A 26170-nucleotide genomic window follows, 5' to 3' on the forward strand; every position below is an offset into this window, starting at 1 on the left:
TAGTTTTAAACATGGTAATTCTTTACATGGCAGTGCACATTTTTTTTTACCAATACTTAGCATTCAAAGTCAAACATGTTTCGCCCCGAGCGTTTATGCCAAACGAAGGAGGAATTGAAATGTACAAGATAGGGCTATTGCTTTCATAATTGTAGGCCGTTCTGATAAAAAAAAAGTCAACTCACAATATTCGATAATTGGTTTTACATTGGTTGGGAAAGAGCGACTGAACTCAGGGTCTCAGCAGTGCTCTGGCTCAGTTATTTGGTAGAAGCACAACACATTGAATCCTGCAGTCACCTCCATGTACACGCGCACTTCCTTTATGTACATCTATAGATTAAAAAATATATATCTATTGTGCTCCCTGAGAAAGCCAATTCCAAATCATAATTTAATTGTTATGCCTTAAACTAGCTGGGGCTACATGCACTCATCTCATCTCTATATTAATTCCAATGGCAGAGCATCATACAACACAAATGTTATTCAATGGAATATTGCACTTCAAGGGTACATCTCAGAGCACAATGACTTATGCTGACACTGTACAGTATGTATTTACACTTCTTTAACCATTTGACATCAGCAGCAGCTTCAGGACTGACACTCTTAAAATTCTGTTCAAGCTCCAGGAATGTATGTCTGAATTAAATTATCAAGGTCGCAAATGTGCTGCTTTGGAAATGCAGAAAACAAGAAGACCTACAAGAAAACGGCATGTGATTGTGTATGTATTAATAAAAAAAAATGTGTAATTGTATATCAATCATGATCCACATTTTTGCTTGGATGTTGTGCCATGCATAGACAATATTTTATGAAATGTTGGTATATAACTATCTTTGTTTGGAACAAAACAAGTTTTCCAATAAAGTAATAAAAAAAATAAAAAAAATTACTTAAACACGTAAATCTTGATTTAAATTGAAACACGTACATTTCTGAAAGCTATAGATGCAAAACCGAATACAGTACGCTAGTTTATACATGTGCGTTGCTTGGCAGCACGGAATGAATTTAATCTACTGTAATTGGGTTTTTATTATAAGACATCACGTTTCATACTTTTCAAGATCAAATGAAAACAAATGTTCGGGCCTGTAGGCGCTCCAAAATAAGATTACAGTCCATTGTGTCATATGATGTACTGTACACATATCCTTCAAAGCTGCATTGGCACGAAGCCATAATTTCCATAAAATAATATTGCAGATGCTTGAACCCATCAGAAAAATGCATTGCCTCGAAGCAATGTTTGTGATTACCATACAATTCCCACAAATTATAAGCACAGTAAGATGACTCTGGATGAACATGCATATTTTGTTCAAAGTCACATTGTACTAAAAGGTAAAAAGGAGCATCCCCTACAATGGCTTGCCCGCGACACTGCTTCCCGAAGCACCTCCACGCGAGGAAGTATTTCTAGAGCCTCAAGAAGATATTTTTCTGCAGATTCTTCTACGTCAGCAATAGGTGTTGGAAGACGTGGGGGGGGGGGGGGGGGGCAGGGGGTACCCGCACTTTACCCTACTGCACGCGATCTGTCCGATGGACAAGTGTGGTGATCTCATTTATACCGCTGGTTGGCCGAAAGACGTGGGAAATTTTAAGAAGATTGCACTCAAGTTGTTTCGTGAGATCGAACCGGCAACCACTTAGATTGCAAGTCCAGTGTGCTAACTGTCACCCCCCCCCACGGCAGCGTTCCAAGTCGCATTGCATGGGATAAAAAAAAATGTCGACGAAGTTTAATTACAGTCAAGCCAATCTAAGAGAGCACGCCGAATCAACATTAAAGACAATCGTGCAGCGAAATGCCACGGCAAAGATCAATGTATCAGAATTAAAATATTCAATATTGGCGGCATGGGGACCAGGGAATAAAAATCACCATCACAAAATGAAGCGGCAGAAATTAAGAGGCTTGAATTGATGAACTTGACATTCTGTAAAGGAAAAAAATGCTTTAAATCCTATTTTTTTTTATTACATGTGAAAAGTTATCATTTAAATGTCTCTGAAACATATGCGCACGAGGCCAAAATCGGCTTTGAAAACGGGAGAATGGCGCTTTCAGTTGTGAATAACAACACTGCCTGGAGGAGGTGGTGCAACCATCCAGTAAACAGGCATCGTTGGGCATGTAATGGATACCCGTTGGATCAACGTTGGGCCCAACGTTGGCATGTAATTAGAACCGTTGGATTAACGTTGGGCCCAACGTTGGCATGTAATTAGAACCGTTGGATCAACGTTGGCCCAAATTTGGCATCTAAATGGAACCATTGGATCAACGTTGGCCCAACGTTGGTATGTAATTGGAACCGTTGGATCAACGTTGGCCCAACGTTGGCATGTAATTGGAACCGTTGGATCAACGTTGGCCCAACGTGTCACATCTGCTGCATTCATGGGCCATCTCTCAATCTGATGAGCATGGATAAGGAACGACTGGGAACCATTTTCTGGTCGTTGTTAGTGGAAGCATCAGCAGGGTTGATTGCATGAACAAAATTCGGTGATGAAAACAATTACTCGACAAATTTGTTGTTCTGTTTGAGTAAAAAAAACAAGTGGACGGATACCATAAAAGTATGACGATTACTCCGACTTTCGGCATCAAATGCCAAGGCGCGATCGACTACTACGAGATAAAATCAACTTGTCTGAATGAAGATGCAGAATAAAATAATTTTTATTAAAAGGGTAATACAAATGGCAGTCCACTGACAAAGAAAAAATGGTAATTGGCTACATTGGTAAAAAAAAAATGTTTTACTAAGTGCAATGGTCGGCTGACCTGGCATGAGCGGGGGGGGGGCAAGAACTGTGTGCCTCGCACCAACATCGAATAAATCAGAGCAGATTAAACTTTTGATTGCTTTTCATCCATGACTAAATGAAATACACAGACTAAGACTCGACAAAATCGTCTGGGTTTTCATGGACCAGACTCAAATAAAAAAAAGTTAACACTGGCGGTGCGTCACTTGATGTCAACAGCTGCTGTGCACGTGTCCTCGATGGGGTATTTATAATAACAACAATAATGATTTTTCAAAGCCAATACAATGATCCCTATTTATTTTTGTATGCTGATGTTAAATATCAGTCGCGAAGACATCTTAAGCTACTGGTGGGGAGCTTTCATTAGGTCAGAATTTGTTCGATCAATTGGGACGTCTACATAACATCTATGTAAATATGACAATCTTGTTTGGCTGGTAGAGGTTTGGGCACCACAGTGGTGAGATGTTAACTACCTTGCCTGGTATACAGGAGGTTGTGGGTTCAATCCCGATCCGGACGCCTGCTGTAAATTTGGAGTTTGAATGTTCTCCTCGTGATCTCATAGATTCTTCTCCGGGTCTCGTAGATTTTTCTGTGTCCTCCGGTTTTTTCCCTCCACATTTAGAAACATGCGTTTAGAGTATTTGGCTGCTATAAATTTCCACACGATGATAAGCCACTTCATTAAGCTATCATTTGCAGCCAGGTAGCTTCTGAAAAAGAGCTGTATAGCTCAGTGAGCCTTACCTGTTAAAAAATTGTTATATTTTAGTTAATGCACTTTATAGAATAAGAGTGACCAAATAAAGGAAGAACACACACATTCACATGTGATAATACATCATTTACATAGCTCTCGACTTGCAAATAAGTACGCGGTAGAATAGTGGTTTGAAAGCTAAGGCATTCTAGCTTATGGCAACAAGCACGACGTAATTGGCACTTATCAATAAACACTCGTATGCAAAACACTCACCGTAGCAAGCACTGTGAAACATTGTTCAGTGAGAGTAATCATTATGGCAATGGCATGACGAGCATGCGCTAATGTAATAATAGGTATTCATTTAAAAACACATTCCTGCGGAGGGAGCTGGTAAGAACGTTGGGTTGCTCGGTCAATGGCCAGGGTCAACGGCGGCGTGGTGTATTCCGCAAATATGGCCGACTGAGGGCGGGCACAAGCCGGCGTGAGTAGGTTAAACGTTGAGTTTTATAAGGGCACCACGGAGTGACCAGCCCCTCCCCACCCAGCCCCACCCCTCCCACCCCCCACCCAGCCCCACCCTCCCCACCCCACCCTCCCTCCCCACCCAGCCCCCCCACCCTCCCCTATCCACCCAACACGACCCTTCCAATTTTTGGATGCACGACGGACGGACAGACACAATAATCCCCTATGGGCTAGTGGAACCAGGTGGTTCCTACCAGTAAAATGTCAATATTAATAATAGCGCAAGTTAGCACAAGAGCAGCGGTTACCAGCCTACGGTAACCTTGGAGGGAGGTGGGGTAACTTGCGACATCTCTTGGGGGTAGGCGAGACAATTCACTCACTGGCCGTGGTCACCCAAGGTGAGGTCACACAGGGTCAACGAGCAGTGCCACTCTGCGTATATGCACGATGGCGATTAGAAAAGCAAGACATCCCATCCGTTGGGTGAAATTAGAGCGAACCCGTTATTGCTTGGGGAGACGGCGGGCTAACCACCCGCTAGGACTCTCTCATTTATGGCAATTATTATACGGTCCTCGTATGTTACGAAGTTCTACGCGAGGAAAATCAATGCCACCCAAAGTTAGAAATGCCCAAGTGATTTGTGGTGTTGCGGTGAACTCCCAATGTGAAAACCACGAAAACCCCAACATTACATTGTAAAAATATGCCATCAATACACTTTGAAAGAAAACTTATCTCCCATTCACTATTTAAAATGGTGACATTTTTTAAAATAGTGAAATTTTAAATCAGAATAAGTTAAGTTTCTCGTGAGAGTACAATCTTTTTTTTCCATCCTTAATATCAATCAACGTTCCTTAAAGTCCATCAAACATCCCAAACTAACTTCAAACAGCGAGGACGGTCAAATGTGAAGCAGACAAAGTTAAAAGGACGGCATTTATTTCACGCTGGGCAAGAAACATAACATATTTATGACTCTTCTGACAAATAAATGATGTAGAGGTTAAAAATAATTTCCAGATTATTTTTTTGCGACCTTCCATTTTTCATTCTTGGCCAAAAAAACTAAAAGTTAACAACAATTCGGTCATATATCTAGTTGGATCAAACTCCACGAAGTATAATTGAGTCATGTCAAGGATTACATTTTGCCTTTCTGCCCCCCCTCCCCCCCCACTTTTTTATGCAATTCCGCAAACAAGTGAAATTTGCGCGTAAAAACATCTCTATCACTTCCCAGCAAGAAATATGAATTGCTTCTACTCGGGGCAACATGATATTGACATTGTATTCATATTGATCCTAGAATAAATACAAATTGATTTCCAGTCATCATGAGGAATACTGAACTTAATTACATCTCTGGAAATATTTACGTATTCAAAGTTCCAGATGCAATTAAGCCTTTAAAAAAAGAAGAAAGTCAATAATGGTGCATATCCTCAAATCAAAATAATGGTGTCGTTTTTTTAAACCAATATGACCACTGCATATCCTTGCCTTCAATTATTCATGTAACATGTTTTAAACAGAGAAAGCGAATTAAGGAGCAATAATTATTCCGCTTTCCACATTCCATCGCTCCATTTCCTTGGTGGACATCCTCTTAAATGCGTTCCATTCCTTGGCTGCCACTCCATCATTAGCCTTGACCCTCCTCCCTTCCAGCAGTGTCCCCCACCCAAAAGGCTCCTTCCCTGTCTTAAGTCTCTTTTCTCTGTCTGTGTGCGTCTCCGCCTCGGTCTTCTTGTGTCTCTGTACGTCTCCCCAGGCTGTGTGCGTCTCCCCCTGTGTGTGTGTGTGTCCACGCCGGTCTTTATGTCTCTGTGTGTCTCCCTGTCTGTGTACGTCTCTGTGTGTCTCCCTTGTCCGTGTGTGTTTGTCTCCGTGTTGGTCTTCGTGTCTCTGTGTGTCTCTGTCCGTGTACGTCTCTGTGTGTCTCCCTTGTCCGTGTGTGTTTGTCTCCGTGTTGGTCTTCGTGTCTCTGTGTGTCTCTGTCCGTGTGCATCTTCGTGTCTCTGTGTCTCCCTGTCTGTGTATGTCTCGTGAGCTTGAGAATTGGGGGGCTCTGTCATAGGGATCACCGGCGGTATAAAGGGGAATATGCCCCCCCATTGTTGATATCCTCTCGATCTGGACTCTTTTCCCCATTGCGCAAACCTAGCCAGACAATCGCTCATCCCCTTTTCTTTCTCTCCGTCTCCTTTTCCCTCTGCACCCCCCCCATCCCTCACTGAGCTCCCGATTTTTTTTTACTTCTCAGATCATGGCCGGGGGAATACAGTGGATTATGTTTATGTACTCGCCGACCCTGCCCTTGCCCGGATAATGCGGTGGCGGTCGTGCATGAATAAAATATTTGGAGAGCATAAATAAAATATTTGGAGAAATTTTTTTTTTAAATTAAAATTAAAATCGATCAACTGACGCATCATTACGGTCTGGCAATCCGGCCAGACCATTGTTGATCTCATTTGGTGTCTAGGGCTTAAACTCGACATCTATGCAGAGCTGGCTCAGTGCTCTGGACATGGACATCTGCCCCCCCCCCCCCCCCAACGGAGCTGTGCACCCAGTTGCCTCACCCTCGGCAAACCTAAACCCATCAGCGTCAGCGCGGCCACCGCATTTTGTCCGCTCGGCAGAATTCGGCAGGCCCTCGTAATGAATGATTTCTCAGCAATCCGCACGAGGAGGCTCCAACAGCGGCCTTCACATTTTACGGGCCTTTTATGTTGCCATTGAGAGTGCAGCAAGCCATCATGGCCGCTCTGCAGAAATTGTGTCCGTAATGCACAGTATGGTGCAATGGCTTACAAACCACGAGCCGCCCCAAATACCTCCTGGTACGAACTGATGTACCGTAATTTGACAGCAAGACGTTATTAAGCGGTAAGCACAGAAGGAGACCGAAGAGTTAATGGAGCGTACCGCTTTATTTTGTGGCGGCGTAAACAAAACAGATGCTATACTTATCAAAATTTGGTCTGAGAAAGGCATTACAGTACAATACTCTGACCCTTCATCGCCAAGGATTGGGCCTGGCCATTAATGTCAATGGACGACAAGACGGTGGTAAATTTCAAACATCAAACCTTAAAATCGGAATTACTGGCCTCTCCTGTGGCTGAATTAACTCCCAAATTGTTGCTCCGCATCTGCAATGAAGCTCGGGATTACATCGGTGACACGCAATGAATGCCAAGGCCTCTCTCGACACACTCCATTGGGCGATGCAGAAACATGCAGCGTTTTTTGTTGTTGTTGTTGTTGTAAAAATGCATTGCAAGTTACCGGCTTGCAATTTAGGTAACACCAACTATTGTCTGCACAATGTTCGACACCAGGGTTAGAGTTGTGACGTATTCGTTGACAGACACGGGAAAGATCAGCGCTTTTTTATCACCTCATGCATTTTGTACTTAAATCCATGATGAACGTGAAACCCACATTAATTTTACTAGATTTCATGCAGATGCTATGAAATTAATATACTGGCCACGATACTCAATTACATTTTCCAAAAGTACCTCTCATTTAAAATAAGTACACTTTCATTTAAATTCCAAAAGTATAAATTGTATCAAAAGCGCCCCTTCATGAACATTAGTGTTATCCAGATAATGTACACGACAGCAGGCCGTAAATCCTGGTTATGGAAGGCTTTGAGCCGTGAGTGTATGCATCAAACAGCAGAGATATCAGCTGGCTGCGTGTCTACGCTGTCGCCTCTCAGCCTTTGTCTCCACCTAACCCTGTAAATTGCTTTGATTTACGCGTTTTCGATGTTGGTCGTGGCACCTTTTCAGGAACACATCCCCGATGTAAACCAGGGTGTTACTGTATTGGGCACGTGCACAAATCATACAACGCAGCCTTAAATGGGTCCCCCGAGTTAACAGCGGCACTGGGCAGACAGAGGCGGCCGGGCGTAGTGCTGGCCACCCCACTCCCGTCGTGGTGCCGTGCCGGCCTGCAGAGGTGCTTGCTAACAGCACTTGCCCCAGCAGCCTGTCTAAAAGTTGACCCAACGAGTCTTTGGTTTTGGGTGTGCGGCGAATATCGAGCATTCTCGCAAGAGAGTGCCGCGGAGCGCAAATGGTTGTGAAGCACCGATATAGACAACGAATCATTACGCTTCATTCTTGAAATCGCAGGACAGTACGGTAGCAAGAAGAATAATGATAATTCAGTGATTTTTCCACCCCTGTCAGCGCACCGATGAATTAAAGCTTTCTCACGTCGCGTAGGCCGTGTGGATTTGTCCGACCATAATTCACCACACGGGTTGAAGGGGGAGGGCAGCATCAGTTCACGTATCACTCGACCCCGATGTTATCCCATGGCCAGCAATCTGGAGAGCTCAAGGCACTGTATACCGAGTGCCGGCCAATCTAGGTTAGCCGACCAGCGTGGTGGTGAAGGAGGCTGGCAAAGGGCTGAATTCGTATTTGTTAGTTTATATCAGGCAGCACACGAGGGCTTTATCTTGGTTGGGCAATTTCATTGATCTCACTTTTAAATTACAATACACCACCATCGAACGTCTGCCAAAATGCAATCCACGGTATCCGTTTACCGACAGGAAAACGACGCCTTGCCATATGACACGAGGACTTTGCAACAAATTGTAACTATGATAGTCACTCTGGTGATGATGATGATCAAGTTTAAGTGTATTGTCTTTAAGCAGATGAAAACTCTAGAGAGTGGTGTGCGTCTCATCCGCAAGAGTGACTTGGGTCACCGAAATGACAAAGGGGCAAACATTTTTTTTTGTTAAACTTCAGCACTCGACCACGTTGTGTGTGTGCAAGGACTTGCAAACTGTGCTGTGCGTGTGATTTTTCGCGTGCCACATTGCCACGGTGGCACTTACGGACGACAGTGTGCTCTTGGCAGACGAGAATGTTCCCTGGACCAAATTCAGCGGCGCTAATGTTATGATCTCTGGAGATTTTTTTTCTTTTTCGGAACAATGCATTTGGCAGACAGATGATGCGAGTGCGTATATGTGCCGAATCTAGAATTCGTGCATGTGGTGACCATAAAACAGTATCGCACAAGCGGCACCGATTGGCAGTGCGTTAAAGGGAATCTAATCTCAGCCGCTAAGTGTATTTGAGCACTGTCGGATGCAATTACAGTACTGTACACGGATACATAGCTTAGAGGCGTTCACCTGCTCGAGCGCACATTAGTTACAGAACCAACACGAATAGATTATTGGTTCTTTACCCTTCTATCTGGCAACAAAACTGAAACCTTTTTGCAAGGAATCATGTGTGCATTAACCACAATACTTGTGGTCAAAGTGCAAACAAAAAACACACTCTGGTAACATATGCATTGTCATAATTGGTTTTTTACCCTTCTATCTGGCAACAAAACTGACACCTTTTTTTACAAGGAGTCATGTTTGCATAGACCGCAATACCTGCAGTCATAATGCAAACAAAAGAACATAACTCTGATAATGTATGCACTGTCCTTAAAGTTGATTGATCCACACCCGAGACAGCTTTCCTTAGAGCCTAGTCTCACATGGGTTGGACCAGATGACGCCAAAAGGCGCACGACGAAACATGACTCCTTGTAAAAAGGTGTCAGTTTTGTTGCCAGATAGAAGGGTAAAGAACCAATTATATTTTTACTGGCAAATGAGGTTCCCATAGTGTCAACACGAATAGATTACAAAACTTTCACTTATAGCCAGGTAAGGAGCCGAAAGAGACCAGAAGTAGAAAAAGACCAGTTTTCTTTTCCATGGCAGACCTGATTAATAAATGTAAACACTACAGCACACGACGCTGACCATAAAAACGATCTCTGTGCGACACAAAAACTAAATGTGGAAACAAAACAGTGAAAGGGTTGAAAAGGTACAGGCGGGCAATTACTCAGGCCAAAGCCGGCAGAGGAACACTGCAATGAAGGATAAATCAGCACAGCTTCCACGAAATTAATGGATTGAAAAAAGACTGACCGTGGCACTGTTTACGCTATTATTAAGATGTGCACGTTCGGAGATGACATTCACATTTGCACAATTCATTCTAAAGCTTACAGACACATACCATAATTACCTGTTGTATGTATTTTTTTTGTTGCAATAATTTCCCTCGTTATGCCATGTGCTCTCGTTAAATTGCTGTGCATTTTTTTTCTTCCAAAAAATAAACGAAACACATTAAAATCATCCGCAAAAAAAAACCTTGAGTCTTTCACACATCCAGCGAACCTCAGCCACCTCTGGACTCATAGAGATGGCAAATGGCTTGATTTAAACTGTCCAGCAGAGATTTTTTTTCACGCCATTATTACTCTGTAAATACCATTAGTCACTTGTGTGCGATTCAGTTTAATGACATGCCGTGGCTGTTATTTGCGTGTAATTTTACGTACAGCAGAACTCCACTAACCTGCACCGACATGGGCGGCCCATTTGCAATCGCCACAAAATGTGCCGATTGCAAATTAAATTGCCGAATTAATTCGCAATAAATGTACCGATTAGGGGGATACAAGTTTATTAGTTTTCTCTAATACCCAAGTGGCACAAATCTGCCACAAGGGTCGACGTGTGAAAGTATCCTTTGCATGTTTGAGAACTTTATACTGGTAGGAACCTCCTGGTTACACCAGCCCACAGGAGATTATTGTGTCCGTCCGTCGTGCATACAAAAATGGGAGGGATGGGGGTGGGTGGAGAGGGGAGGGTGGGGAGGGGCTGGGTGGGGAGGGGAGGGGCTGGGTGGGGAGGGGCTGGGTGGGCAGGGGCTGGTCACCCCGTGGTGCCCTTATAAAACTCAACGTTTAACCTACTCACGCCGGCTTGTGCCCGCCCTCACAGTCGGCCATATTTGCGGAATACACCACGCCGCCGTTGACCCTGGCCATTGACCGAGCAACCCAACGTTCCTACCAGCTCCCTCAGCAGGAATGTGTTTAATTGCTGCTGCATTTAGTACATGTCATTCCCTCTAGATGATTTGCAAAGCAGCCCCACTGCCAGACTGATGCCATCAGCTGATAATCGAGAAGCAAAGTATAAAGCTCATAATGTTCTCGTGGAACATTGAGTAAAAGCATATTAGCAGAGTATTCTGTCTCCACATATACATGAACCAATTAACTTGCCAGTCGATTATCATTCAGCATCATTTGTTTCAGCAAATATTCTCTGGACTGCTTTTGCCTTACTGGGACTCAACAACTCCTGATGTCATCGAATGGATTGCCAAACTGAACGTGCAATTGTGGTATTTAGCAAGTTGCTTTCAATTGCCATAAAAAATAAGTAATATTTAAAAAAAAAATTTAAACACGCTTTAATGAAATGTACCGTACGAGTAATGGCAGAACTCCACGACTCCAGGACGTGGCCCGAGGCTTGCCATAACGTAAGGGGCCGTGGTGATTTACAGCCAACGTCAGTTGAGCGTGGAAAATTAGACCCAAGCCGAAACATAACATGTAAAAATGCATGTTTAAAAATACTTTGTATTTTTTTTTTATAGAATATAGTGTTGTCATCAGTATGACATACATATGCCAAGTTTGCAGTCGATACCACATTGGAAAGTGGGTTAAATTTGAGTTACGAGATTTGAAGATACGACAACAACAGACAGAGAGTTAAATAAAATAGTGTAATAAAAAATTGTGAACAAATACCGCTGGGTTACCAGATATTATTGGAAAGAACACTCCATTTAAACTACTAGAATTTCGGCAGCCCACAGCCACCTTAACTCGAGCTCCTGAGGAGGGCTTCTGAGCGCATCACCCGTCACCCCCCACTGATGTCCTCTTCTCCACCCATCCCCAATGTGTGCAGATACTACTGGATTCTACCTCAAAAGTTATTTAGATATTTTTCTTATTTGACCCTCCATCAATGACCAACAACTATCAACACTCTACATAAATGCTCAATAAATGGAAAAAAGTATGCATTTCTGGATAATGGATGTAACAATAATTGATGTAATATTAATACTGGTAGGAACCTCCTGGTTACACCAGCCCACAAGGGATTATTGTGTCCGTCCGTCCATCGTGTAGGGAGGGGCTGGGTGGGGAGGGAGGGGCTGGGTGGGTGGGTAGGGGAGGGTGGGGAGGGGCTGGGTGGGGCGGGTGGGGAGGGGCTGGTCACCCCGTGGTGCCCTTATAAAACTCAACGTTTAACCTACTCACGCCGGCTTGTGCCCGCCCTTACAGTCAGGCATATTTGTGGAATACCCACGCCGCCGTTGACCCTGGCCATTGACCGAGCAACCCAACGTTCCTACCAGCTCCCTCTGCAGGAATGTGTTTAGATTGATCATACTGGTTCAGAAGGCTCTAATAATTTAGTTGATGGACAAACGGGACTCCGGGCTTTTATAATTTAGATGGGGCAATCCAAGATTTACTTGTAGTATTGTATCCCACTACTATGGCTGCAGTATACAATGTGAGAGATGTTTCAGATCTAATTGTCAGAATTCGGATTTTGTTATTTGTTTAGGCCCAATTTCGTATTTTATTTCATATGTTTCTGATTTACAAGTGTTAAACATTAATGTGTCACTGTTCATGCATTACATTGAATAACATTCCATCTTAATCAATATGACGTTCAAAAGTAAAACGATTATTCACATATCAGCATGTTAATATTTTCATAGTTTAGGCAAAGGTAACTTCAGACGGCAGCACTTTTTAGTTCATAAAGCATAAAAGTGATGCAAATGAAGTGATGTAACTTCCTGTAATATCACATTTTGGGATCAATACAAAAATTATTGTATAATACGACGACAACTCCTATCATATCTTTGGGACTTTTTTGCCAGTATCCAAAATGATGAAGCGTAAGAATAGGTTTTATCCTTTCTATCAATAAAACAAGTGTTATGATGTTGAAACACCAAACAGATACCTTTCGCAAGGCATGAAGTCTGCATTAACTACACATACTTACGGCAAAACATGCAAACACGCTCTGATAATAAATGCATTATTTATTAAACTGAATGGCCTACACCAGAGAAATCTTTCTTCTTATCTACAATCATGCATACATTTTTCTTATCTGCCAAGGGGTTCCCCTGCCACCTGTCACAGATCATAGGGTTTCATGATACAGGCGCGACAAAACGACTACAGTTGTGCAGCATCGAAACCAAGTATGAGTGCTCATTCAATTTGCCATCGGCAGCGGTTACTGGGAGGTAAGTGGGTCGCTATATTAAATGCATGCAATATTTTAAACCAAGCTCAGCGTATTCGCAACATTCACCCTCGCGGGGGGAGGGGAGGGGGAGATTCCATCACACCAAAAAAAGACAGGAAACTTTATACCCTCAAGGCATCGCTGCCTTTATAAAAGTTTGCTTGCTTTTACCTCTAAATATGTTTACATTTGTGGCGTGCCACATTTGACCACTCAATTTTGGGCGCTGAAGTATTCACCTGGTGTACGTAGCGCACGCTGAGCTCCACGAGTCTAGGCACGGAACGGAAATTTCGTGAATTGTTTCGTGAATTTTCAGGCTTGCTTGCCGTGCCATCGCATTCGCAGCACCACGTCTGTTGACCACTCATTGATATGCTAATTTTTTCTCTAACCCCCCCCTCTGTCTATTTAAGGCCAACACACAGAGACGATCACCCCTCTCTGTTACCTGTGTCGCTCTCGCTATGTATCTTGGTGATATCTGTCTGCTAATATGTCTGTCTATAGTTTCGTGAATTGTCTTGATTCTGGGTTCACGATTCAGAGATGCGGAGAGATGTTAACTCCCTCGCCTGGTATGCAGAAGGTCGTGGGTTCGATACCGACCCTGACCCCTGTTTTTTGGAGTTTGCATATTCTCCCCGTGGTCGTGTGGATTTTTCTTCGAATCCTCCGGTTGCCCTTCACATTTAGAAACATGCGTTTAGAGTATTTGGCTGCTGTAAATTGACACATAAGCCCCTTCATTGAGATATCATTTGTGGCCAGGTCGCTTCTGCAAAAAGAGCTATATAGCTTGGTGGGCCTTACCTGGTACAATAAAACCAGTTTAGTTTGAGATTAGTATTGCATTGTCAATTATAGCACAGAGGAGTTACATGAACTCAATGCATACAACATATATACGATTTAGAAACACCGTACAGTACTGTAATCGATTCGCATATTCATGATGCAATGCACGCAAATACGAATGTAGGAATCGACTCGATCGATGAATCAATGCACCGTCGCACCATTTGCCGATGGCTGCGTTGGCACTGGTGCACAAGTAAAAAATGACAACAGAAAACACCTCCCATTCCTCAATAACACTGCGGCCTTAAAATACAAATATATAATTGCCATTTGTTTCGTGCAATGCCCCTTAACGCATCAATAGAGAGGCCAGATATACAGGTACTCCTCTACTTACGAACAAGTTAGGTTCCTAAGTTCTGTTCATCAGTCGATTTGTTCGTAAGTCCAACTTTACTCCTGTCATGTTGTACAGCATGTACACTAAACAGGGATTGGTTTTAAAAGTTGTATAATCTCATGCAGATGTAGATTCCGCCGGTTATGCATGTTCTGCAGATGTAGATGCCACTGGTTCTTCATGTTCTGTAGATGTAGATGCCACTGATTCTTCATGTTCTGCAGATGTAGATGCCGCTGGTTCTTCATGTTCTGCAGATGTAGATGCCACTGGTTCTTCATGTTCTGCAGATGTAGATGCCGCTGGTTCTTCATGTTCTGCAGATGTAGATGCCACTGGTTCTTCATGTTCTGCAGATGTAGATGCCGCTGGTTCTTCATGTTCTGCAGATGTAGATGCCACTGGTTCTTCATGTTCTGCAGATGTAGATGCTACTGGTTCTTCATGTTCTGCAGATGTAGATGCCGCTGGTTCTTCACGTTCTGCAGATGTAGATGTCACTGGTTCTTCATGTTCTGCAGATGTAGATGCCGCTGGTTCTTCACGTTCTGCAGATGTAGATGCCACTGGTTCTTCATGTTCTGCAGATGTAGATGCCACTGGTTCTTCATGTTCTGCAGATGTAGATGCCACTGGTGCGTCACATTCTGTAGATGTAGATGCCACTGATTCTTCACGTTCTGTAGATGTAGATGCCCCCGGTTCTTCACGTTCTGCAAATCTAGATGCCACCACCACCATCTGTTGCGAGCGGTCGTTGAACTTACGCCTCTCAGTCCGAATAGGCAAATGGACCTATGGACAAGTTTGTTCGTATCTCTGAAAGTTCGCAAGTCGAGTGTTTGTAAGTAGAGGAGTCCTTGAATATAAAAAAACTAACCCGTAAAAACAAAGTTTTTCACTATAAATCCTTTATATGCGTGGCGGCTAGAGTCCTCTCGTCCTCTGGCTTGAGATGGCTGCCACCTATGGGTCAGATGATTGCCTGCCACCATTAAGCAATTGGTAATTAAATATAATTAATTTTTTTCCTACAAAGTGTACAATTTTGGAAAAAAAAATTCACGAAAATAAATTGTCACGCACAACGAGTCTGTGTGCAAAATGTCAGCTCGATTGGATCACAGGAAGTGGGTTAAAAAACGACCGAAAGATTTGCACGGTCGTAAGCGCGCAAGCAAGTGAACTTAATATAAAGGATTTAAAAATAGTGTATTATATATATTTATTTAATCCATTAATATTGGAGACTTCACTTGACCACCATCGGGTCTGATGACATTTTAATAATAATAATAAAAGTTTTCTGATGGCCAGTTACAGAATAATCGTAACACCTCTGTAATAAAAGTACAGTACAGTAATCAAGCTAATATATCTCCTCTAAATAAACAACAAAGTGCATATTTTATTAATGTACACCTGCCAACTAATACTATAACTCCAAATATTCTGTAGGGCATCCCAGCGGGGCAGAAATTCATGTTATTGTCCATGCTAAAGTGCGTTTGGCTTCATTTAGCAATAGAGGTTGTGCTGTACGCATGTGGAATTTCCCACAAAGTTGGAACTAATTTGGCCAGTTAAATTATTCGGGCAAGTGAGGTTATTATGCTCTATTGGCCACAAAAGCTGATAATTGATCAGGCTTTGGATGTTTCATGTACACCCTTTGTATTGATCCCAACTATCAGCAAGTATCACATTATACTGGGGGTCCTTTCCAAGCAATCTAAATGCCACTGTGGCGAGATGTTAACTACCTCGCCTGGTATGCAGGAGGTCGTGGGTTTGATCCCAACCCTGACACCTGTATATTTGGGGTTTGCATGTTCTCACTTAGAATCAACATGCAGGTTGCTTTCCTGAAGAAGAGCTACATAGCCCAGTGGGCCTAACCAGGTAAAATATGAATAGTTAAATACGAAGAACAAAAAATCCACTCTCGTTGGCCAGGTGGCTGAGCGGTAGAGTGAGTGGCTCGTAATGGGAAGGTTGACTCGGCCCATCATCACTCTGGGCTTCTATACAACGAGCATCACTTTTTCAGGGAAGCCAATGGTGCTTTGTTCAATGCATGCACGTGCACCTGTCGTCACAGCATTGCGGAGCCTCCACCATTGGGGTGGAATTGTGAACAGGAGAAGAGGAGCATTGCCTCAGTGCCCGTTTGAGCAGGAAATCATTCTCACCAAGCAAGCAAGCCAGCAACTCACTGCCACTTTTTGACCTGACAGGTGAGATGCAAGCGAGCGGAGGGGAAAAAAAATCCAATAAAAAGTCGTTGCCAACTATGACAATCCGTGCAATCCAGGAGGCGCTGCAATCACAAAGGGCACAGAATTTAGACTTTTATCATTCATCGCTTCAATGTAATCGCCACGCTTATCGTGCAGTCATGTACTACAATTCCATCAAATGGAAGGCCGCCCTCCACGCCACAGAGGTCATGGAGGTTATCTGGCCATACTTCACCACGCTTGTCAGTGCGGGTTGGTGATGAGCAAGTGTGCTCAGGACCGGATAACCAGCTATCACTCGCAATGATGTTAGTCGTGGCCGGGAACTAAACTCAGGTCTCGGGTATGTATAGTATATAAAAAAACAAATATCCCCTGTGTAGCCTGAATAGACTGTTTGGGCAAGTGCTGTTAGCGAGTACCTCTTTTGGCCGGCACTGCACACGAACGGGTGCGTGGCCAGCACCTCGCCTGGCCACCTTTGTCTCCCCAGTGGCGATGTTTCCACACTGCAGCAGGTACACATTTGAGGCCGAGTCGATCTAGGGGAGGCCCAGGACCGGTTCAGATAATCGTCACTGGTGTTGGCCATGAGTGGGAATCGAACTAGGGCTCGCTGTGTTAGTAGCGCAGTGCGCTAATCACTGTGCCACCGCTCCCCACATATGGTATATCACACGTATAAACACATCCTGAAAGCATGTTGGCGAGCTCTTCCGGTAATATACTGGTGTTTATGACTAGTCTCAAGTTTTAATTGGAATTTTTTTTATTTGGAAGGCCTCCCCACAAGGTCAACATATTCAATATGATCCATTGGGGGGGAAAAAAGGTTTAAAAAGTTCAACTGTAATTAGTTACAGTAGAATAGCATTTGTGGATAATTTTTTGAATTAGTTTATAAATATGGATTTTTTTTATTAACATTACGCAAGTCAAATAAAATCATCATTGCGCTGGGCATGTGCCATCGGTCTTATAGGGCAAGGTGATCACGCAAGGCATTATTTGTTTCGCAGACGGGTGCAGTACAAGTCTGCAGTAGCTTCGCAGTGGGAGGCGATGTCACGCTGCGGGCTCTGGCACTGAAGTCACCTGCGCTGTAATTTTTTACCAAAAATAATGGCAAATACGGAGTGCGACGCCGGCACATACAGCCTGCACCTTTTCGAATAACGTCACGGGATCCTTAGCGTACACCGCGAGAAGCTGGAGGGGGAGGGGGGTGCGTATTTGGAGCGCTCGCAGTATTAACCGGGGTGGCCGTTGAGCTCGAGCCACGGACCCGCTGCGGACAACACGACAAACGCTGGGTCACACCGCCGCCGCTTCGTTCAAGTGGCATTTTGGTCGTGAATGGTAGGAGTTACGCAATGTTTACCCGAGCACCTTGCATCAGCAATCCCTCAATGTTCATGAAGGTATTTTGCAAAGGCTTCGCTTCACAGTACAATATTGTATCCGATGAGGAATTTATTTAAATGCCCTTAAAGCTCAAAGCATAATTAAATGCAACACTTGTACACAGGAACAAAACCAGAAAACGCAGCAGTGTACGGAAAATGACAAATGAAGTGACAAAAGTTAAAACATTGTGCAACTAAATCTATGAATATGTACGATTGGAATCGCAGGTAATGGACGGAAAGGACAAGGCACGGATTCGGGAAGACACACACAAATCAGAGCCGTCGTATCGATTGTTCAAAAAGTGCAGTTGGACGTGACTCGTAGCTCGAGCGGTTTGATGACCAATGGATGAGACAGGTGACAGAGTGGCAGCCAAGGAGAAAATGCACCCAAGGGATGACTACAGTGGAGATGGAGCAATACGATCAGTGCAATTGCAGCAGGAAGATGGATTGTGGCATCGCAAGGCTCATAGGGCTGGCAACAACACCGAGGAGGCCTTCTTCACCCAGCACTCAATAGGCCTTGGCCAATGATGACAACGACAGTATAGAATTGCTCATTTAGAAATGGGAAAACATTAAATATTCCACGATTCCCTTACAAAAGGAGATTTTGCCATTTTTTTAAACAGTCTGCCTCAGCAGCAAACCACGCTTTCCCACCTGATGACGGACGCTTATGTGTGCGCCCGAAACGTCGTGATTTATTTTATTTGATACCTACGTGACTTTACCGAAAGAACCAAAGAGTATGGATTCCTGCAGTCACGAAAGCTTCCAATCAAGATTGAGATTTTACAACACAGACACCTCTTATTGCATGTATGTAGAAAGTGTGAGGAGAAGCCCGTCACAGATAATTTGTAGAAATTTGTCTGGTCTCATTTTGTTTGGCCGACAAGCCACGGTGGCATCAGACACCATCTCGTTGTTCGTCGTCATCATCATCATCATCTATCGGCCGTTGTTCCTCCGAAGCTTCTCACAGAGCACTGTATCCACACCACGTGACTCCGGCGCACTGTCGCTTCATCTTCATGGCAGCACCATAGAATCGGGGGGGGGGGGGGGTGTGTTGGGTTGGGTAGGGGGGCTCAGCTGCTAAAGGCTAAGCCCCCCCCCCACCCCTTTCTATTTTCATCTCATTGTCAAGTAAAAAATATTGGACGATATTTTCTCAATTACATAGCGGGCTGGTGGTGGTTAGAGGCTGGAGCAGAATGCGTGATATAGACAAAGGCCGATCGTATCGTTGCTCGTATGTGGAACTTCTTTCGCACCGTATGAAGCCAACCGTGCGAATTCTGTTGAGCGTTTAACGTATCGGAACGTCCCCACCCCCCTCCCCCACCCAACGTTTTAAACAAGGTCACGCTACAGGGCAGCTTCATGGTTGCCGACCCTCGGAGACCTTGCTGAAATGTCCGTCCGGGCACGCCGAGTTTTTGGTTGTCCCAACTTGGCGTCGGTGACCATTAACCTCAATCTTCTGCTCGTCGTCGCCAATACAGCATCAAAAGGCAGGCTCAGTGGAGGCGGCAACGACTGGCTGACGTCGAAGACCACCATCGCTTATCGCCGCGCATGAATACCATCGCCATTAACCCTTTGAATATCTGTGGACAAAGTCGTCAAGTCAGCACCGGTAGGCAGATTTGCCCTTATCTACGGGGCGCCGTGGATCAACGGATTACAGCAGCGTTCCTCTGCTGCTCCTTCCGCTCCCTCCCCGCCTGTCTGCAAAATCACGGATAATTGGAACATTGTGGATGTTAGGGGGTCGCACATTAAATGGGGCCGCGCATGAGTTCTGTCGTATTTCCTCAATGGGCTCCTGCCTGGTAGAGAATAAAGGGCAGCGGCTTCAATGAACGATGCCGGGAAACCGCGAGGTACAGGAGTCCAATCGATTCATGGGATTGAAAGTTAAGTTAAATTTGGTGATTTACCTGGTGCGTCCGAAAGGACGTCCCCCATGAGGAGATGGAGCGATTAAACCGGCTTGTGCACAGGTTCCAGGTGGATTGTTGCAGCAGGAGAGCCGTGAGGAATTGCGAAGAATTTGAAGGCCTTCATCCAGCAGTGGATTGACCATGGCTGCTAATGTTAGCGATGTTACGTATGCCCTTGTACGGTTACTTAAATATGTATTACTAAATAAAAGAAACTCGCTTTGTTACATATTTATATACCTCCTGCAATCTTGCCCTGCATGCGCTTACTAATACAGTCGAGTCAGCCTGCGTACATAATCAAAGTAGCTTCACACTCCGATCGTAATTTTTTCTCTCGGAATGCCTGGAAGGAAACCAATGGCTTGCATCAATAATAAACGAGGTGCAATCAGGATGATGGGCAAATATATGCTTCACGTTCGGTTTGACACAGGTTTTGGAATAAAAAAAAATTGCACTAATAATCTAAAACTAAATAACCACCTGGTTATTTAGTTTTAGATTATTAGTGCAATTTTTTTTTTAGGCTCAAGAAACAATGGCCATTTTACAGATGGTAAATACCACGCTAAAAAAGTGTATGCAACATAGGCAGGGGGAAAGTATCTTACTCCATCTTTGGACGATATTGTTATACAAATAACGTATGTAACGATGTCACTTACGCATACAAGTCTTAGACAGTTTAGTTGTGTTGTAGCAGAGGAAGCCTCAAAATCCCATAAATTGGGGCCAATAAAACGAACAGTAACCCATTATCTGGGACGTCATCAGCGGTTCTTCTCTGGGAAGACCATTCCCCGCCATAGGAATGTGGACGCAGATGACGTTCAATAGTCATAATCTTTGTTTTTTTTCGATAAAGTCACGTAGGTAAAAAATTAAATAGATTTAAAATGAAAACAACTAAATTAAATCACGACGTGGGGACAACGCAGCGAAAGCACAACCGCCAAAGAGATTTTTACCTACGTGACTTTACCGAAAGAACCAAAGAGTATGGATCATTGCAATCACGAAAACTTCAAATCTAGACGTTCAATATATTTTTTTGCATTAGGCAGGGTCCCATGATTATGCACGGGTGTTCTAACGATGAACAACATCTCATGGTAACCCAGCAGCATTTTAGTTATGAAGCTCGACTCTGACGATGAGACCCAGGAAGGCTGAAACCAGTCCAGAGTTCGCTTGCTTCAAAACAAATGCTGCTGGGTATAGGTGGTCTTGAAAATCATAACAGCCCGATGGACTCAACAATATTGTGTGTACGTATATGTTGAGAGAGAACGGAGCTCAGCTTCTACCATATACTTTATACTAGGTGAGAATCCATTGAGACTATATTCTTTCAAGGATTATCGAAAAAGTACAGCCAGTAAAAATAACACAGGATCAAAACAAAAGTAGACCAATACCAAAATTTTTTTATTATATTTTCACTATTTTATGGGGGTTCCAACCACAAAGTTTGAGCAGCCCCAATACTAATTTGAGCAGGGATTCACCGATCGGAATAGAATGAATGTACTCCTGCACCTGTCTCAAAATACAAAGACAAAGGATCCCCCCCCCGATAGCCTGGACAGACTGTTAGGCCAAGTGCTACAAGCGAGTACCTATGAAGGCCGGCACGGCACACGAGGTGGTGGCTGGCCAGTACCACGGCCGGCCGCCTTTGTTTCCCTCGCTGCGATGTTTTCACACCGCACAAGGTACTCATTTGAGGCTGAGTCGACCTAGGGGGAGGCCCATGACCGGTTCAGATAATCGTCACTGGCGTTGGCCGTGAACGGGAATCGAAGCGGGAATCGAACTCGGGTGGCCGGGTTTGTAGCGCAGGGCGCTAACCGCTACACTACCTCTCTCCCTTACTCCCACCGCATCTGTATCAATACACATATACAGATTCATAAATCATGCCCAGCCTCTGAATGCAGCAGTCACACATTTCCACCAGAGCATAAGCAACGCAGATGCGGCTGTGTTTGCCAGGCGCATTCGTACACAACACGGGCTTTCACACACAATGCTTTCTATCATATCCCATGCAGCGTCCACTGCACAACTGCATATCCACTTGCGCCGTTTTCCCACTGAGTGGACAATGTGACCAGGAACACGCGTGTGAATCACATCAGCCTTGTTATGCGTTTCAAGCGACACTCACAGCTCATTTGCAGGCTTCCAAGGAAGTTTCATTTCACATGCACTCGCTGATATGAATTCATCATTTATGTATGCAAATCACTGCATACATGCACGCACGCACACACACAAACATACACCCCGAACCTTATACTGTTATTGCTAACTCGCTGCATAGACAGCATTCTACTCTGGATCAGGGCCAAGATGAATATTATCATTGGCAGATAATGTCCAAATCAAGATCTGCACCAACCCTTGGATAAATTCATCCGTATAATGTGTTTTATCATCTGATAGAGGAGCAGTGTGGGCGTGAAAATTAGCACAAGGGATACAAAGGTGGTCAGCTGCCGTGTGCCGTACACATCAAGATCAACATGCCGTCTCGGCCAAATGTCGCCGAGGGTCACCTCCACACCTCGCCAGCGCTTTGTGCCCCAAATCCCCGAACCTCCGTGACCCTGGTTGACCCATGACCCCGGTTGACCCATGACCCCGGTTGACCCGCGACCTCCAAGATCTGTCCCAACGCGTCCCCCCACATCACAAGCTCGGACGTTTTTCCACCTCGGTCACCGACTCGTGGAGACATCATGACGGTGGTCAGTCTCGGAGATCTTTGCCTTCACCCCATCCGGCAAAAACATGTCAACCAACCAACAACCAACCAAAGTTCAGACGGGTTTTGTGTTTGCCTCATCATATATCTTACACAACGCACGTGCCATGTTCTCGACAGCACTTTCTGCATTTTTACTTAGGGGCCGTCCATAAATGACGGCACGCACCTGGGGGGGGCGGGTCAGACATATGTGACGATGTGTGACGGGGTGAGGGTTTGAGAAATGTGACGTCACATCAAAATGCGCAACTTTAAAAATCAATATATACAACACGTTCTACTTCATTAAACAGGCTTTTTGATAAATGTTTTCTCCTACAACATCAGAGTGCAGCGCCACATTAAATACGCACTACAATGACAATAGTTTAAAGCGATTCGAAGCATGTTTTTTTTTTGGGGGGTGACAGAGCTTTGTGACGTCATGTTTGAGGGGGGGGGGGTCCGACTTTGTGTGACGCCGTGTAACGAGGGGGGAGGGGGGTAAAAAAATCGTCCAAAATCGCGTGACGTCATTTATGGACGGCCCCTTATCCTGCCTTGTCGAAAAAAAAATCTCCTGGCATCCGTCTCAAGCCACCCGTACTCAAAAGGGCAGCAAACTTATTTTGATTTTCGAGCTCTGCAGGTTGGGTCCAGCGAACGGATATCCACACGGTAATTTAGAGGCAAGCACGCCCGCCCAACACATCCTCCTCCTCTCTACATTCAAGACACACACCTCTCACACTTTCATCGTGGTTATCAGAAACTTGGTCCGCCGAAAGCAGTACCAACCCCCCCACTTGACCTCAGTCTCACAGCCCAGGGTACACACACACACACAAGTCCTATACCAACCTCAACCCTTCTCTCTCCTCCTTCCCGTGACTTGTGCTCCTACAATAGGAGCCTCATTTCGAACTACCGCCACCAATGTTGCCTTCAGAAAAGCTTATCTTAACACCCCCGGTGTCCAGCCCTTCGTATCTAACACGGCCAACATTGCATGCACAGCTGACACACACAGCTGACACACACACAGTCCAAGTGCATAGCAGATGGGCAGAATAGGGTCAAAGCATATTCTGCAATAGGCACTATTACTCGATATACATGATGCAGTCGTGGACTATAATGTACACGTATTATAGTGTTATCATATCCTGTGCGTGTTGTGCTGTAATGTATAAACTGCATTGCATTGACATTAGAGAAGCATGCGGCACACACAGCAGATCCAGTTGTGTGTACACACAATTGGTTACAACTGTATATGCAGCATACTGTGTGCAGGCGAGCAAGGCACAAACACAAAGTGGCACCGAAAACATTCTATAACATTACAAAACACGTGCAGGTGATAGCAAGAGAGACCCCCAACTCGCAATCAATCGCGTCGCATCCCACTCTCAATTTCAATATAACGGTTACGGGACACGATACGTGGGGCAAGGTGAGTGAATGCGTGCGCACACACACACATGCGCGTTTAAAAAAGACGCGACAAAGCATTGGAATGGTTGTAATCGCATCGTATAGGTGGTGCTGGTGTGGGGTAATATCTCGCCATTTCATCTTGTCTATGTATATATTTTTTTCGCTCGGTATGCACCACGGATTCTCTGGGAGGCAGTAATCCGCGTACAAAGCGCGCAGCAGCAGCAGCACGATGGCCGGGCAGAGAATCTCCCTGCATCTCTTAACAACAATAACAACCCTGTAGTTATGTTTCTCTCTGTCTCCCCTTTCTCTCTCTCGCTCTCTCTCTCAAAACCTCCAGATTCTTATACCGTGTTTGTTTCGCGCGCTCCAAGACAAATAATAACAACAATCACTCCCAAATGATCTCCATCTCACCGCTCGGTTCACGAAAGGCATATGCTGGCACGTTTTGATGTGACAGAGACATCTCTTGCCGTTGCTGTGGCTCTGTTGCTCCACACCAGACTGTGCAAGCAAAATCCATTTGTTGTACTGCACTTCCTATAGGACATCTATGCTGCCCCCCCACCACCCCGTACTACATTTGTAAAATAAAAAAAACACCACCGGTCCGCACTGGCTATCGTGGTGAAGTATGGTCAGCACCGCCGCTAAATCCCCCAGTACTCCAATCTCTCCTGCTCCCCCCTCGCCTCCATCACAGCAAGAAGCTCCGGAGATGGGCTTTGTGCTGGGCACATGTACAGCAGACAGCCATGTGGCTACAGCCCTCCCTCCCTCCTCCTTTCATTCTCTCTCTCTCTCTGCGGAGCTTCTACCCCTTCCGAACAAAACAGCTCCCACATTGCCCAGCCAGCCCGAGCCCGCAGGAGGAGGATGATGATGATAAAGACGCCGGATTTCCATTGAGCTATCTCCCTTCCCTTTGAAGAGGTGGGGGGGGGGGTCACCAAATAAAAAAACCTCGCCTCCACCATCTCCAGCTAAGCACTCACACTCTCACTCAGGGACAATCATCATCAAACAACCACCACCACCACCATCACCAAAGACAAAGATCTCCCGCACCACCCCACCCGGCTCTAGCCTGTAACAGACTGTTGGGAGTGATGTTAGCGAGCACCTATGAAGGCCGGCACTGGTGGGATGAGCGGGCAACCACGCCCGGCCGCCTTTGTCTCCCCGGCGGCGATGTTTTACACACCGCAGCAGGCGCTCATTTGAGGCCGAGTCGACCTATGGGGGGGACCCGGTTCAGCTAATCGTCGGCGATTGTTGGCCGCGGAGCCCGGAGTCGAACTCGGCACAGCGGTTGACGTAAGAATGCGCGGAGTGAACATCACAACGGCGACGCAACACACTGCACGGATGGCAAATCGCCAGCCACGCAAACCATCACGAATCCCAAAACCACGCCGTATCGTGCGTGCCGCGCTGTGAAATCATCCCCTCCAGACGTTGCCGCGATCGCAGCGCGGATAAGGTGGGTTCATCACGGCGACGACGACGGTGATGATGGTGGTGGTGGTGGTGATGATGATGACAACGATGGGGTGATGGTGTGTGTGTACACCGCATACCAAACGTCACACTCACCTGCGTCGTTAGCCCGGTCAAGCCCTTCTTTCAGCCCCGGCGCGAGCAACCACAAGACCCGCCTTTCGCTCGGTTCGCTCTCTCGTCGCTTGTGAGAAAGGTGGTGGTGGTGGCGGCGGCGGCGGCGGTGGTGGTGGGGGTGATGGGGAGGGGAGCGAGATGCGGAGGGGGAGGTGGCATGTGGATGAATGAGGGAGGAGGGGTATTCTCTCTCTCTCTGCGCGCACCAACACGCACACGTAGCGCGTACCGCGAGCGCCTCTTAAGGGTCGCGCGCGCTATCAGCTTTGCCCGCTGCGGCGATGCGCGGAAAGCGTTGGCACGTGGGCTGAACGATGAATCGATTTGAAATCGATGAATCGTTCAGCC

The 26170-nt window shown here is 45.3% G+C and overlaps 1 protein-coding gene across 2 annotated transcripts in view; it reads right to left on the reverse strand.

The window, feature by feature from the left end:
- Positions 1-25934, reverse strand: part of LOC144947350 (membrane-associated guanylate kinase, WW and PDZ domain-containing protein 1-like) — a 320338-nt gene extending 294404 nt beyond the window's left edge. The window contains exon 1 of one of the 2 annotated variants that reach the window (XM_078876623.1): positions 25802-25934. The gene's annotated coding sequence lies outside the window, so the exon portion shown is untranslated. The remainder of the gene's footprint in view (positions 1-25801) is intronic. The other variant, XM_078876624.1, reaches the window with a different exon arrangement.
- Between the last annotated feature and the right edge of the window lie 236 nt (positions 25935-26170).

Source organism: Lampetra fluviatilis, chromosome 44, assembly GCF_964198595.1.
Source record: "Lampetra fluviatilis chromosome 44, kcLamFluv1.1, whole genome shotgun sequence".
In the NCBI taxonomy this organism is placed as follows: domain Eukaryota; kingdom Metazoa; phylum Chordata; class Hyperoartia; order Petromyzontiformes; family Petromyzontidae; genus Lampetra; species Lampetra fluviatilis.